Genomic DNA, 15058 nt, shown 5'->3' with positions numbered 1-15058 from the left:
TCTCCAGCAGATTTAAATCCAAAATCAGTGCAAAGATTTCTTCCACAAGCTCATCACCTAAATACTGCTAATTATAATACAAAACATATAGGGAGAGCATTTTATGACCAAGAAGTATTAAAATATTTATTAGTATTTTATATATAAATATATATATATCACAAGTATTAATAAATTTGAAAACTCAATGAAAGAGTAATCTTAACTTCTTAGAATGTTGTCCAACATCCAAGAAAAAAAAATCTGAAATGTTCTATCAAAGTCTAATCCCAAATCTCACTGAACTTCTCAATTAACCTTTCTGTTTATTATTAACCTAATGCAGTAAAGCATTTTCTTGGACACAAGCCAAAAACAAATTATTTGAGCCCTCTAGCCTTTTCTGCAACATTTTAATAAAACAAAATGAAAATACCCACTTTCTTAAAGTGATTAAAAATAAGAGAAATAAGGGGCACCTGGGTGGTTCAGTCAGTTAAGCATCTGCATTCAGCTCAGGTCATGTTCCCAGGGTCACAGGATTGAGCTCCACATTGGACTCCCTGCTGCGGGGGTGGGGGTGGGGGTCTGCTTTTTCCTCTCCCTTTGCCCCTTTCCCCAATTATGTTCTCTCTCTTTGTGTTCCTTCTCTCTCTCAAATAAATAAATAAATTCTTTAAAAAATAAAAAAAATTAAAAATAAGAGAAATAAGCATTATTATTTAAGCTTAGAATGACTTTTAAGGAATAGGAAAACAAAGCATTTTCACCACAAAAATACAAAAAAATATGATGAAGAATAAAAAACACAGGTATCTCCTCACCCAAAAATAATCTTCTAGAACATTTTTTGTGTATTCTGGTAATTTTTCCCTGTTCAAGTACAAATGTATTTATAAAATTTGTACTATGATGGTTGCATAACACTGTTAATGTTCTAAAATGTCACTAATGGTTAAATTTTGTTATGTGCATTTTACCAGAACAAAAATTTTAACTTTGATTATACTATGTATATAGTTATCTATCTTGCTTTTTTCCCCATATTGAACATTATTTTGCACATATTTTCTAATAAAAAATTCTAAATACTTGTTCATTAAATAATTCATAAAAACATTAATTTTTTTTAATGCTTAGAGTATTTATTTGTGGTATAACTATTTATATGGCTATTCCTTTATTTTTCCTCACTGGCCCATTCACTCCTCTATTAATGGACATTCAGCTGTTTCTAATTTTCTACCACATAATTTTCATAAATATTTACATTAATATTTGTTGAATCTCAGTATGTTTTCTTAGGCTAAAATCCTATGAGTACCTCTTCACCCCCACAAGACACACAAAACTCATGTTTTTTAAGTAATAAAGTTTACACATTAAAGCCACCACATTTCTCCCCCTCCCTGGTCTCATTTTCCTCTCTATTCTTCAGGTACCTACTATTCTGAATTTTGTTTAACATTCCTATGAATACTTTTAAGTGATCTGGATATTTTTCAAAACTTCACATAAATGGTGCTCATGAAGTGCATCTACTTCCCTTGACTACACAGAAATCAAACCATCAGCTACCAGCATTTACAATGGAGATCAAAAGACGCATGGCTTTAGCCCCACTCATCACTTTGCTCTGATTCCATTTCAGGTTCACAGAGAAGTTTATCTTTTTTTAATGTGACTATGTCATTTCAGTTTCTAATTTTTATTTTATTTGTCTTCTATCAGAACAGGGGGGTGCAAAGTATATATTTACAAGAATTATGTTAAGTATCCTCTACTCGGGTATTAAAAGCAAATAAAAACTGGTAACTTGAATTAAAGCATTCCAAAGATAAGGGCTAAATATACTGCTAGAAATACTTTACCCTCATCATTTGTTCACCAAGGACACTGTGTCCCATATCATGTGAAGGGAAAGGAAGCACTGGTAAATAATAGTAGAAAACTGATCCCAGAATATCTGACTTCTACTTTCTAGGACCATCCTCCTTCACAATCAAAATTCAAAAGGCGAAAAAAAAAAAAAAGGCAAAAACAAATTTCAAGAACTACCTTTAACAACTTTCTTAGGGACCCACAGAAGAATTAAAAACTACATTATAGAAAAAAATTAATAAACACCTACACCCTGAAATAGACACTGCCTGTACTCCATGTATAAAAAAAACTTACACATTCACAGGTTGGGGTTCCTTTACCTAAAATATATGTCAAAAAGAAAAATTCACTCAAACCCTACTTTATTCCATATACTAAATTAACTCAAATGATCAAGGACCTAACTGTAAGAGTTAAACAGAAGTATATATTTGTGGGGCTCCTGCCTTCAGCTCAGGTCATGATCCCAGAGTCCTGGGATAGACCCCTGCATTGGGCTCCCTGTTGGGCAGAAAGCCTGCTTCTCCCTCTTCCACTCTCCCTGCTTGTGTTCCCTCTCTCACTTTCTCTGTCAAATAAATAAAATCTCTTAAAAAAAAAAAAGAAATATAACTTCGTGACACAGATTTGGCAATGGATTCTTAGGTGTGACATCAAAACATGAATAACAGAAGAAAAACTAGGTAAACTGTAAAGAACCAAAGTTGTGTCTGTGTTTTTATCTTTCACTTTAATAGAAAGGCTAATGTTATAAACTTTAGGATATAAAAGGTATTAATCTCTGTGACTCAAAGAGTTAATATGAATGTTCATAGCAGCAATGTCCACAATAGCCAAACTGTGGGAAGAGCAGAGATGCCTTTCAACAAATGAATGGATAAAGGAGATGTGGTCCATACATACAATGGACTGTTACTCAGCCATCAGAAAAGATGAATACCCAGCTTGTACTTCAGCATGGATGGGACTGGAGGAGATTATGCTAAGTGAAATAAGTCAAGCAGAAAAAGTCAATTATCATATGGTTTCACTTATTTGTGGAACATAAGGAATATCATGGAGATGAACCATGAGAGACTATAGACTCCGAGAAACTGAGGGTTTTGGTTGGGGGCGGGGGAGATGCGTTAGCCCAGTGAGGAATATTAAGGGGGACAAGTATTGTGCTTCCTTCGGCAGCACATATACTAAAAAAAAGGAGGGTACGTATTGCATGGAGCACCGGGTGTTATGAACAAACAATGAATCATGGAACACTACTACATCAAGAAATGATGATGTACTGTATGGTGACTAACATAGCATTATAATAATAATAACAACAACAACAATAGTTTAAGAGGAAACAAAATTTTTCCACCAAATCCAGCATGTAAAATAACAAAGGCCATGCCATTATCAATACTTCTCCAATCCTATACTCTTCGTTTCTCTAATCTATCACTGACCCCCTCCTACTTTACCTCCCTCACAGTCTTTATTCATGTGTCCATTAAAGGTCCACATTTCTCAAAGTTCTGCTCTTGGCCTACCTTCTGTTCCTCAGTACTCTCTTGAATTCAATGACCACTAAAAAAATGCTCATAATTTCCAGACCTCTCCTTTTGCCAAGCCTATACCACTGAAACCCAGACACAGATTTCTGAATTCCTAATAAAAATCGGCAAGAACAGTTCAGCAAAAAAGTAGCCAGAATTTGCTGGTTTTGAAGATTCTCAGTCTCTCTAGAGGCAAAAAATATTAAAATAAGAAATGGCTTCCAAGCAAAATTCAAATCCAAGGAATTGTCAGAAAAACACAGTCTAAAAGATAAGGTTGAGAATGTAGCTATAAAATTCTTTGTCATACTTCAGAAAGCTCTGAGGTGGTGCTTCTGAGTACTATTCAGTTAAACAAAAGGCCTTTAAAGGTTTTTAAAGTACAATTCACAAATTCTTTTAATCAAACACTAGAGCTTCCAACAAGCTAAAAGCCACTGTCCCTTAGTAGAGTCCTAAGATAGAAAATGGATTATCTTACAGAGATTTGTTAAGTGTGACTTCTAACTAATGGAGTGAGCTCAAATAAGAATTTATAGAAGATCCATAAAGTTTTTAAGAGAATTATATGAGTAGAAACACTGCTTACTTGGACTAAAACGAAGAGTCCTTTAGACTTCCAAACATCTGCAGGGAGGAAATGGGCAGAAGAAACTACACAACTGTAAATAAACAGGCTACCTTTCACAGAAAAGGAAGGACAACCCAAAGTACAGAACCAAAAGCCCAGAAGACAAAGCTAAGAGCCATGGAAAAATTCCCAGACTTCGAATTCTAATCAAAGAACTACTAACTTGTGTCTAGTGGAATTTCAGAAGTGGTATGAAGTAATGGCACCTTTATGACATTTTCCCTTTTTTTGAACAAGACAGCCTATTGGGGTTATCTTAGTCTGTCTGGCCTGACCACTGTATTCTGAATGTGTAAGGAACAGACAATTTGCCTCTTTGGTTTCACAGATCCTCAGATTGAGAGGTAATGTACTCAAGGAGCTGAAATTAAGGAACTACACCTACTGAGGCCTATACCTATGCCTTATCCAAACCTAGACTTGACTTAGATAATGATATTTTGGACCATAAGCTAATATTTAAAAGGAGAGACTTGCAGGATATTGGGAAGGGGACAAGTATATTTTACATGTGAGAGGAACATCAATAATTTTGGCTAGGAATATACTGTAGTGATTTAAAATATGTTCACAAATTCATTGACACTGCCTTCAAAAGATGGAGCATACGCCCCTTCCCCTTGAGTGTGGGCTGGACTTAGGGACCCAGTGCCAACAATAATAAAAAAAGTTACTTCCAAAGGACAGAGTAGGAAAAGAGAGAAATGGTTAACTTTACAATGGAAAAACTTGGTAAACACTATCTTAAGATGTGATGACAGTTAACATCAACAGTCAGGTCATGTGGATTGCTCATATCCTCTAATATGGTGTGAGGAGAAAGGCCCTTCACCTCTGTTGCAATCTTTCCCAGAACCTGTAAGTTCAGTCTAACCATAAGAAAAAAAACAGACAAGCCCAGATTGGGGGACATTCTACAGGGTATCTAGCCCCTCTGCTTCAAGACTGTATCGTCCTGAAAAATAAGGAAAGATGAGAGACTAACACAGACCAGAGGAAATTAGGGAGATATAACAACCAAACGCATTTAGGTAGTTTAGTCAGCAACTTAGTGGTACCCTGAATTGGATCCTGGAACAGAAAGAGAACATTAATGGAAAAACTGGTGAAATACAAATAAAATCTGTAGTTTAATTAGTAGCAATGGGCCAGTATTAGTTTGTTATTTTTACAAATGTACCATGGTAATACAAAATGTTAACAGGGAAAGCTGGATGAAGACAAGAGAATAAGGGAACTCACTGTACTATCTCTACAACTTCAGTATAAATCTAAAATTATTAAAAAAATAAAGTTAATCTATAACCTTCCCACCCCCTTCACCCAAAATCATACCTATTGCAGAGGCTGATAAGAGGGCTGAATGAATCAATACACAGAACAGTGCTTAGAGCATGATGAGAGTATATTAACTAATAGCAATTACTATTCTTACATTAAGCCTTAGTAGACATTTGCTAAATGGATGAATATTAAAACATAACAACAAACCAACAAAAACTAAATTGATTAATTCCATACTTGTTATACTGTTCCATTCCTCTTTATTTCCCAGCAAAAATAAACTATGACATATACTTTTTTTTTAAAGCAGAAGTGATGGTATACAAGTCAGTGACTAAGTCATACAAGGCACTGTGGCTTCCTGCTTGCTTTTTCTTTCTTGGATCACTCACCAGGGAGGAAACCAGTTGTTATGTCATTCTATGGCCAAGAACCAAAAGTGATCTGAAGCCTCTTTCAACAGCCACATGAGTGAACACGGAGGCATATCCTCCAGCCCCAATCCTTAGGGTAGCTATAGCTTTGTCCAATATCCAGTGCAACTCAACAGGAACCCTGAGCTAGAATCACTTAACTAAGTTCCTCCCAAATTCCTATCCCAACTCCTATGTGAGATAATAAATGCTTGTTGTTTTTATGACCCTAATTTTAGGGGTAATTTGTTAAATAGCAGTAGATAACTAATATGTGGATCCTCTCCCTTAATTCACTCAAAAATTTATCAAAGGTATAATCTAACAAGACACTGTAGCAGACATACATTGATTTTGCTTGTTCAGAATGCCTAATTCCTTTGGCAAACACTCCTCACCTATTCCATATACTAAAAGCTGTCAACCTACACCTTACCTTGCCTTTGGTCAAAGAGCTCGACAAAGCTGGACAAATACTACAAGCTTAAAATACCCTAATTCCTGTAAGAATGGCTTCTCCATGGGTAGCCATGTGACCTAAGCAGGAAAAATAAGGATCAGTCTTTAAACAATACACATATATTGGGAAGAAAGAAACAAATCTTCCCCTGGTATTCCTAAGCTGAAAAGATGAATCTGGGACTGATAACCATTATCTTACCTCTATGGGGAGAAAGCTTGTTTACAGTATGACGTGAACAAAGCCAAGAGATACCTAAAGCCAGGAACCATGTTTGGGCTTCCTAAGTACATAACCCACTAACCTCCTTTTTTGCTTAATTAAATTAGACAGTAATATAGGTGCTTTGTTTTGTCTTTTAAATCTAAGTTGTATCAAATACTAAAGACAAGTTCAAAATATCCTGAGAATTCAGATTATCAGAGCCAGTTGACATAACTGGAGAGAAACTCAAAACAGAGGTGTTCAGTATTACAGACTGTGAGGAAGAGAGATTTTACTAAGTGAAAATGGGGAGTGGATAAAGAACATTCCAAGCAGCAACAGAAAAGGATATGCATGTACAGAAAACACAGTCCTGCTTAGCAGGACTATATAATACAAACAAGTGATTGAGCACCGAAGCCTAAAGAAAATGGACAACTTGGACAACTAGGCTGTTCTCTTTAAACTAAGAGAGTATATGAGGGGGCGATATCACAGGATGACAAATCAAATTCATTTTGTGATCAATACTGTTTGGATGTGACCACTCACTTAGCTATGTACTCACTAGCTTTATCATCATAATTCAGTTCATGCTTCTCTACTGTATCCATAATACTATTAAATGACTTACTAAAATTTAGATATAATTCCTTTGTTTTTGACTTCCTCTAATCTACTTACATTAATAACCCTGGCAATAAACAGGCAGTGGAACTTATTCAGCAGTTATTCTGAGCTGGTTCCTAGTAACTACCACTCATTTATTGCTACCTGCATTTTGGGTGATACTACTAAGTTCTCTTTAATTAATTATACATAGAGCTATCAGGAAAGTTCAGAAAAATGAGAAACCTGAAACTTAGCTTCCAAGTTCAAAAGTCCCACTTTCTCCTTCCAACCATTTAAGAAATTGTTTTATAAAAATCCACACAAAAGTGCTAAGAATGGCCTTATACCATTTATAAAAATTAACTCAAAATGGGTCAAAGACCTAAATATAAGAGCTAAAACTGGAAAACTCTTAGACAAAAATACAGGGGAAAAAGTTCAATGACATTGGATTTGACAATGAATGATTTCTTAGATAAGAAACCAAAAGCACAGGAAACAAAAGAAAAAAAAGATAAATAGGACTACATTAAAATTAAAAATTTTGTACATCTAAAAAGTTTAAAGGAAACCAACTGAATGTGAGAGAATATTCACAAATCATGTATCTGTAAGGGATTGATACCCGGAATACATACAGAACTCCTACAACTCAATAACACCAAAAGCAACAACAAAAAACAGGTTAAAAATGGGCATGTCTTGAATGGCTATTTCTCCAAAAATCTACAAATCCAAAAATCTACAAATGACCCATAAGCATATGCAAAGATGCTCAACATCACTAATCATTAGGGTATCGAAATCACAATACCACTTCACACCCATTTGGATGGCTATTTATTTACTTATTTATAGTTTTGAGAGAGACATGAGAGCAGGTGTGGGTGGGGGAAGGGGCAGAGGGAGAGAGAGAATCTTATGTAGCCTCCATGCCCAACACAGAGCCTGGCCTCAAGACCCTGATATCATGACCTGAGTAGTAAGCAAGAGTCGGATGCTTAACTAACTGAGCCACCCATGCATAGATGGCAATTGATTAAAAGAAAGAAGGAAAGTGGGGTGCCTGGATGGGCTCAGTTGTTAAGCATCTGCCTTCAGCACAGGTCATGATCCCAGGGTCCTGGGATCAAGCCCCACATCAGACACCCTGCTCAGAAGCGGGAAGCCTGCTTCTCCCTCTCCCACCCACACCCCCATCTGTGTTCCCCCTCTTGCTCTCTCTCTCTCCCTGTCAAATAAATAAATAAACTTTATTAAAAAAAAAAAAGAAAGAAGTAAAGTGGAAGAAGGAAAGAAGGACGGGAGGAAGGAAGGAAAGAAGGAAAGAAGGGAGTGTTGACAAGGATGTGCAAAATTTGGAATACTCATACATTACTAGAAAGAATGTAAAATGGTGCAGCCACTGTGGAAAACAGTTTGGTAGTTCTTCAAAAATGTAAACACAGAATTACCATATGATCCAAAAATTCCGTTCCTAGGTATACACCCAAAAGAATTACAAGCAGGGATTCAAACCAATTTTGTACATCCATGTCCACAGTAACATGATGCACAATAGCCAAAAGGTGGAAACAACTCAAATGTCTATCAATATATTAATGGATAAACGAAATCTGACAATGCATCCAATGGAATATAATTCAGCCTTAAAAAGGAATGAAATTCTGACACTTGCTATGACATGGATGAATCTTAAGATACTATTCTAAGCAAAATAAGCCAGACACAAAAGGGCAAATATTGCATGATTCCACTTATACGAGGTACCTAGAATAGGGAAATTCATAGATACAGAAAGTAAATAGAAGTTACTAAGGGCCAGAGAGAGGTAGGAATGGGGAATTATTATTTAATGGATACAGTATTCTGTTTGGGATTAGTAGTGATGGTCACACAACACTGTGAATGTGCTTAATATCACTGAACTCTACACTAAAAATGGTTAAATGATAAAGTCTATGTTACATATATTTTACACAATAAAAAAACAAGAACTAAGAATAAGTTTGGACCAGAGGCCTTCTACATTCATCTTGGCAGTAGAGCAGTGGCATACATGGAATGAAGCCCACAGCCAACCAGCCAAAACACAAATACTAGCCAAACACAAGCAGTTTCAACATTGCTGAGAAGGATATACTGTCACTCTGAGTTCAGTACAAAGAACTAAAATCTAAAAATTATTTCCAAGTCCTAGTAAGGCTTGGTTTCCTGGCTTCCTTTCAAGCACCCCATCTGTCCACAAGAATAGAACCAGAGAGTCTGAACAGCAACAAGCTGAAAGAAGTCCAACACCAGAGGCTGTCTGTTGGCAGGCTACTAGTCAGAAGCTGAGGATTTCAACACTGCCAAAGCCCCATTCTCACAGGGTCAATGAGCTTACAAAGACAAACACTCAAATCTCTCTCCCTCTCTAAATCATTTTATTAAAGTATAATATACATACAGAAAAGGGTACATCATAAGAAACAATGATTTCTTTTAAAGCCTATTAGGAAAAATTTAAGCTCAGTAATCTCAAATGCATTCTTTATAAATCTGGAGCTTAAAAATAAAATTACTTCAGAACAAATCGCATTTTCTTAACTGACGAATATTAAATCATTTACTTTTAATTTATTTTTTTCTAAATCGAAGGGCTAATTATAGCTATCAAAAAGCTCAACTTGTGTACTGGATGGTCAACTTTGCAATAAGATTATTAAAGACTGAGTTCATCTACTTATACTAACATATTCATGCAAAAAATCCAGAGTTACCTCAAATTCCTCATTTTCTTTTTTCCACATGCCTTCTAACTTACCTCAAAGCAACCCATCTACAGTCAAAACATTTCTTCTGCCTGCTCACATCCTTCCACCTTGACTGTTAAAATTATTTCTATCTGCTCTGCTAATATCATCTTACCTGAACCACTACAATAGCTCCAAGTGTTCTCCTGACTTTAATTTTTTGGGGGGATGGAGGAACAATACTGATTTTTATTAGTTATCCCTGGGCTTGACAAATTTTGAAACATGCTATAATGAACTTTATAAAGGAAGAGAACTGTCGAAATTGTGGAACAGAGGTGGAAATGTGGAATGGAGATTATCAGAGATCTACATAACCCATTTGGAAGTGGAGTATTAATTTTGGCTTTGTTCATTCTGGATACTTAGCCTTGCTAACATAATGAAGGATGGAGTGCTTTGGTTTTTGCTTTGTTTTCACCCTGAGATCCCTACATATTATCACACAGAGATTTGGAAACAAAAAAGAGAATTGCTTTTAATGTGCAAAAAAACAATCACAACATCAGTGATTGGGGGGGGTCCTTGGTATCACGGCTTCGCTCTGGACTATACTATAATTCATCCTTCATACATGAGTCAAAGTGATCCAACAAAAACATAAATCCCATTGCATCATTCCTTTGTTTGGAAACTTTTAATTGGTTTCTATTCCACTTAAAATAAAAATCCAAATTTCTTACCAAAACCAATTTCTTGCCTTTTGTTTCCTCTGCATTTTCCACCTCTAAATCAGCCTGCCTCCTTAGAAAGCCTTTCCTCCCTCAAGCTAAAGCAGTAGCCCTTTACTGTGAGGTGGGATCTGGCAGCCATAATTTTTTAAAGATCCCTGGGTGAGTCTGATACTCAGTGATGCTAAGACCAGTGCACTAAGAGTCTTGCTTTTGCTTGCAATAATTTTTCTGCCAATTTACTTCTTGCTATTTTGTACTGCCTGTGGGTTGAGAAACTGGAAAACCAGCATGTAGGATGTGATAAAAAAAAGAAATGACAATCATCAGGATCCTGTACTAAACCCTACCAAAGGTCGTACCTACCTGTTAAATGCAAGGGGTATGTTCAAGAACTCTAAAGAATCTGTACGCCTGTACCAACTTTTCTTAGTTCATGACTCTCAGCTCTGAATAGGAGAGCTGAAGTTGTCAGAGAAATCAAATGCAAATGTTACCTGCTCACAACTGCCTTCCCTAACTCCGAGCTTTGGTAAGGTTCTTCAGTTTCTGATATACTTCCTTACATTAATCACTGCTGTTTTTTTTCTTCTGTCAGCTCTGTAAGATAAAGGATTTGCCTGTGTTGTTTACTGACATTTCCCCAACACCTCTACAGAGTCTGACACATTGTAGGTGCTTAGTAAATACTGAATTCAGTGATTCATTTATTTATTCAACTAATATTTACTGAACATCATGTGCCAGACAGCATCCTAGACCTTGAGGATATGTCAGTGAACAAAACATTAAAAATCCTTTCCCCTTATATGGTGATGTGGAGCACAGGCAAGATTAGTAAATAAAACAAAATATATAGTATGGTAGTTACAGTAAGTGGCAGGAAGGAAAAACACACACAAAAAACTAATCTATGATAACAAAAGGTATGTTACTGGTTGCCTAGGAATTGGGGTAGAGAGAGGGACCGATTATGAAGGGGCACAAGGAAATTTCTGAGGGCTGATGGACACATTCTGCCTCTTGACTAAGTGGTAATTTCACAAGTGTATACACCAGCCAAAATTAATCAAATCAGACACTTCAAATGGATATAGATTATATATGGATATTATATCTCAATGAAGTTTTAAAAAAATAAAGCAGGTAATGGAGGACTGAACTTTTAGAAAGATAGTCAGTGAAAGCATATGGAGAAGGTGAATTAGAAAGAAAAAAAAAAGATGTCAGAAAGGTGGAAAAGCTATTAATGTAGAAATTTGAGGGAAGATCAATCCAGAGAAAAGGAAGAGCAAATACACAGACCCTAAAAAGGAGCATGTTTGACATGTTCCACAAATTGGTAAGAAGGCCATTGGGTCTAGTTAGACAAGAGTGAGTAAGGGAAAGAGCTAGCTATTAATCTGATTGAGATAGGAAGCCATTAGTGACGTACAAGCCATAAATACATGATGTGACTTACAATTTAAGAGAGATACTCTGTTGATAGATTACTGGGGGTTGAGACTAAGTTAAAGAGCAGATGCAAATAGACCAGCTGGGAGGATGTTGTTACCATCTAAGAGAGAAGTGTTGGTGATCTGAACAGAATAGTCGGGTGGGGTGTTAGTGAGAAATAATACAATTTAAACCATATTTTAAAATTAAAGCTAGCAGGATTTGATGATAGACTGGATGTGGGTGTGAGAAAAAGAAAGGATATATATTGGAAGAATGGAGGTGTCACTAACTGAGATGAAAAAATGAAGAAGGAATCGGTTTAGAAGGCATATGGGGAACTTTGTACGGGGAACTACATACCTTTTCATATTTAAGTAGAATTCTCAAGTATGTCATAAATATGTATCTGGAAATTAGGGGAAAAATCTAGTTTGGAGATATAATTCAAGAGCTGTCAGCATATAGATGGTATTTAAATGCATGAAAATGGGTGAGATAACCTAGGAAGTGTGTTGTACCTAAGAAGAAAAGAGGACCAAGGACTTGAGGCCAGGGACACCCCAACTTTTACATGTTAGGAAAATGGAAGGAGCCAGCAAAAGATATCTAAAAAGGGGAAAGGAAAGAGCAGACTAAATAGCTAAGAGGAAAATCAGGCAAATATGGTATCCTAGAAGGACAAGTGTTTCAAAGGAAAGAGAACTCAAGTATGACAAATACTGCTCATTGGTCAATCTCAACCTCAATGCAATCTCAAAAAGGTATTACTTAAGACCAAAATAAATGCAAAACATTATATAAATTTTTAAACAGCGACTTGGCTAAGAAAACCAAGTACTACATTAATAATAGAGCAAATATTTAACACATCAAAAATATAAAATACCACTTATTACACAATAAGAATATATAAAACATACTCAAAATGTTTACTTTTCAACTGGTAAATTATTAGCTACTGAATAATTCTGATTTTAATCTTCCGTAACTAGATGACCACTTTAAACTTACATTTCCCCCCATTAACTATAACCTATTCTCTGTTACGTAACTATCCATTTTAATTTAAAATGTTAAAAGCTTTTTTTGCATCTTTTTTCCTGTTTTGGTAAACATTTCCTTCTGTACAGACTCTAGACATTGTCTTATATAAATGAAACCTTGGAACTTAAATTCAGGACCACAACTTTAGAACACAAACTATTATGAAACATACCTTAGAGATACAAAAAAGGGTTGGTCCATTCAGAACTAAAGTTTAAATAAACTCCATGTTCTAAACCTGATATAAAATATAAAAATGAAAAATTTATTTGAAAAAATGCATTCTAAACTGATTTAATCAATCCCTAGTGATGAAGAGTGGTTTGTTTATACCAACACTAAATTCTACAGAAGTTATTATTTATTACATTGCTAAGAATGAAAACAAGCTTAAATACAAGAATTATCAGAAATAGGCCAACCATTACAGCTTATATAACCAAATGAGATATCTAAGCTCCCCTTGGTAGATTTTTGGAATAAGGCAATATCATCTTAAAATGGTGACTGAGCACTGATAAAAACAATGGCATTTTATTTATTCTCTGTATTCTATCCTTATATTTCACTTTTTAAAAAAATTTTATGTATGTATGAATGGATGTATTGAGCATGAGCAGGGGAAGCAGCAGAGGGAACGGGAGACAATCTCAAGCAGACTCCACAGCAAGCGTGGAGCACCAAGTGGGGCTTGATCCCATGACCCCGAGATCATGACATGAACTGAAATCAAGAGTTGGACGCCCAGGTGCCCCATCCTTATGTTTCTCCATATATTTATACACACACACATAAAGTGTAGGTATGTACATATGTATATAAGTGAGATAGGGTGTATCAGAGAATGTGTGTATGTTTTAATCTTTGTTTCTTTTCCTATGACACAAAGCAGGGAGCTGTGGTGGCACTGCTCAAGCTGGTGAAGCTACAGTGGAGCATAACAGAGCTCAGCTGCTAAATAGTAATAATAAGCTGGTTATTAATCGCCCAAGCTTAAGGAGGATAATGTCAGACCTGGGGGAGGCAGATGAAGTGGAGCTGCAGCACCTGGGGGCAGCCAAACAGAAGGCACCTGCAGTTCACTGCACAGGTGTATCACATCTTGGAGCTATGCTGGGATAAACGTGTGGAGAAGCCAGGGAATCGCCTAGACTCTCCCACTGAAAATTGTCTCTAGTTGTGTGGACTGCTTCATTGACACTACTATCACCAGTTAGTTTGCCCAAACTGTACAGGAAGGAGAATAGTAGGCTATCCCCTAGAAGAGTCACAGAAGAGGAAAAGGACTTATTATTAAGCAGACTGAAGGGCCAGGGAGTGGAGGTTGTCATTCCTTGTCAGGTCAAGTTGAGGCTGTTGGTACTAAAAAGTAACAAATGTTTGTAAAGTGAAATTTATTTATTTGGAATTCAGAAATTTCATGTTATATCACAATTACTCAATAAATGCGAATTCTCCCAAAAATTAAATTGATTATTTTTTAAAAGATTTGATTTATTTATTTGACAGAGAGAGATCACAAGTAGGCAGAAAGACAGGCGGAGAGAGAGTGGGGGGCAGGCTCTTTGCTGAGCAGAGAGCCCGATGTGGGGCTCGATCCCAGGACCCTGAGATCATGACCTGAGCCGAAGGCAGAGGTTTAATCCACTGAGCCACCCAGGAGCCCCTAAATTGATTATTAATCACCGGTTTTAGCAGATACCTACTGTTCATTAGCCAAAATTACACAAGAATATCAGTACATTTCATTTTATTTTTTTAAAGACTTTATTTATTTATTTGAGAGAGAGTGAGCACGAGCGAGAGGTTAGTGGCAGAGGAAGGAGAAGCAGACCCCACTGAGCAGGGAGCCTGATTCTGAGCTCAATCCTAAGACCTTGAGATCATGACCTGAGCTGAAGGCAGATGCCCAATCAACTGTGCCACCCAGGCACACCAGTACATTTAGTTCTAGGAGGAATTATGGAAATTAAATATAAGTGAATGCGTTCCTTGGAGATTAGACACTTGCCTAGTCTTCAGATGAAATGTTGACTTTTTAATCCAGAGTCTAAACCTGTCCTCATTCTGTAAATGTGAGTGAGTAGACCATTGTATATTCCT

At 36.3% G+C, this 15058-nt stretch overlaps 1 protein-coding gene and 1 pseudogene across 4 annotated transcripts in view; one reads left to right on the top strand and one right to left on the bottom strand.

Annotated features, from left to right (window-relative positions):
• The window catches only part of COMMD1 (copper metabolism domain containing 1), a 208149-nt gene that overhangs the window by 85161 nt on the left and 107930 nt on the right, over nt 1–15058 (bottom strand). The gene's annotated exons all lie outside the window — the stretch shown is intronic.
• Nucleotides 13784–14300, top strand: LOC123391374 (annotated as a pseudogene).

Source organism: Mustela putorius, unplaced genomic scaffold (genome assembly GCF_011764305.1).
Source record: "Mustela putorius furo isolate JIRA1106 unplaced genomic scaffold, ASM1176430v1.1 tig00000224_pilon_pilon_pilon, whole genome shotgun sequence".
NCBI lineage: Eukaryota > Metazoa > Chordata > Mammalia > Carnivora > Mustelidae > Mustela > Mustela putorius.
The sequence above is the reverse complement of the archived record's forward strand: the minus strand, read 5'-3'. Positions and strand labels throughout refer to the sequence as shown.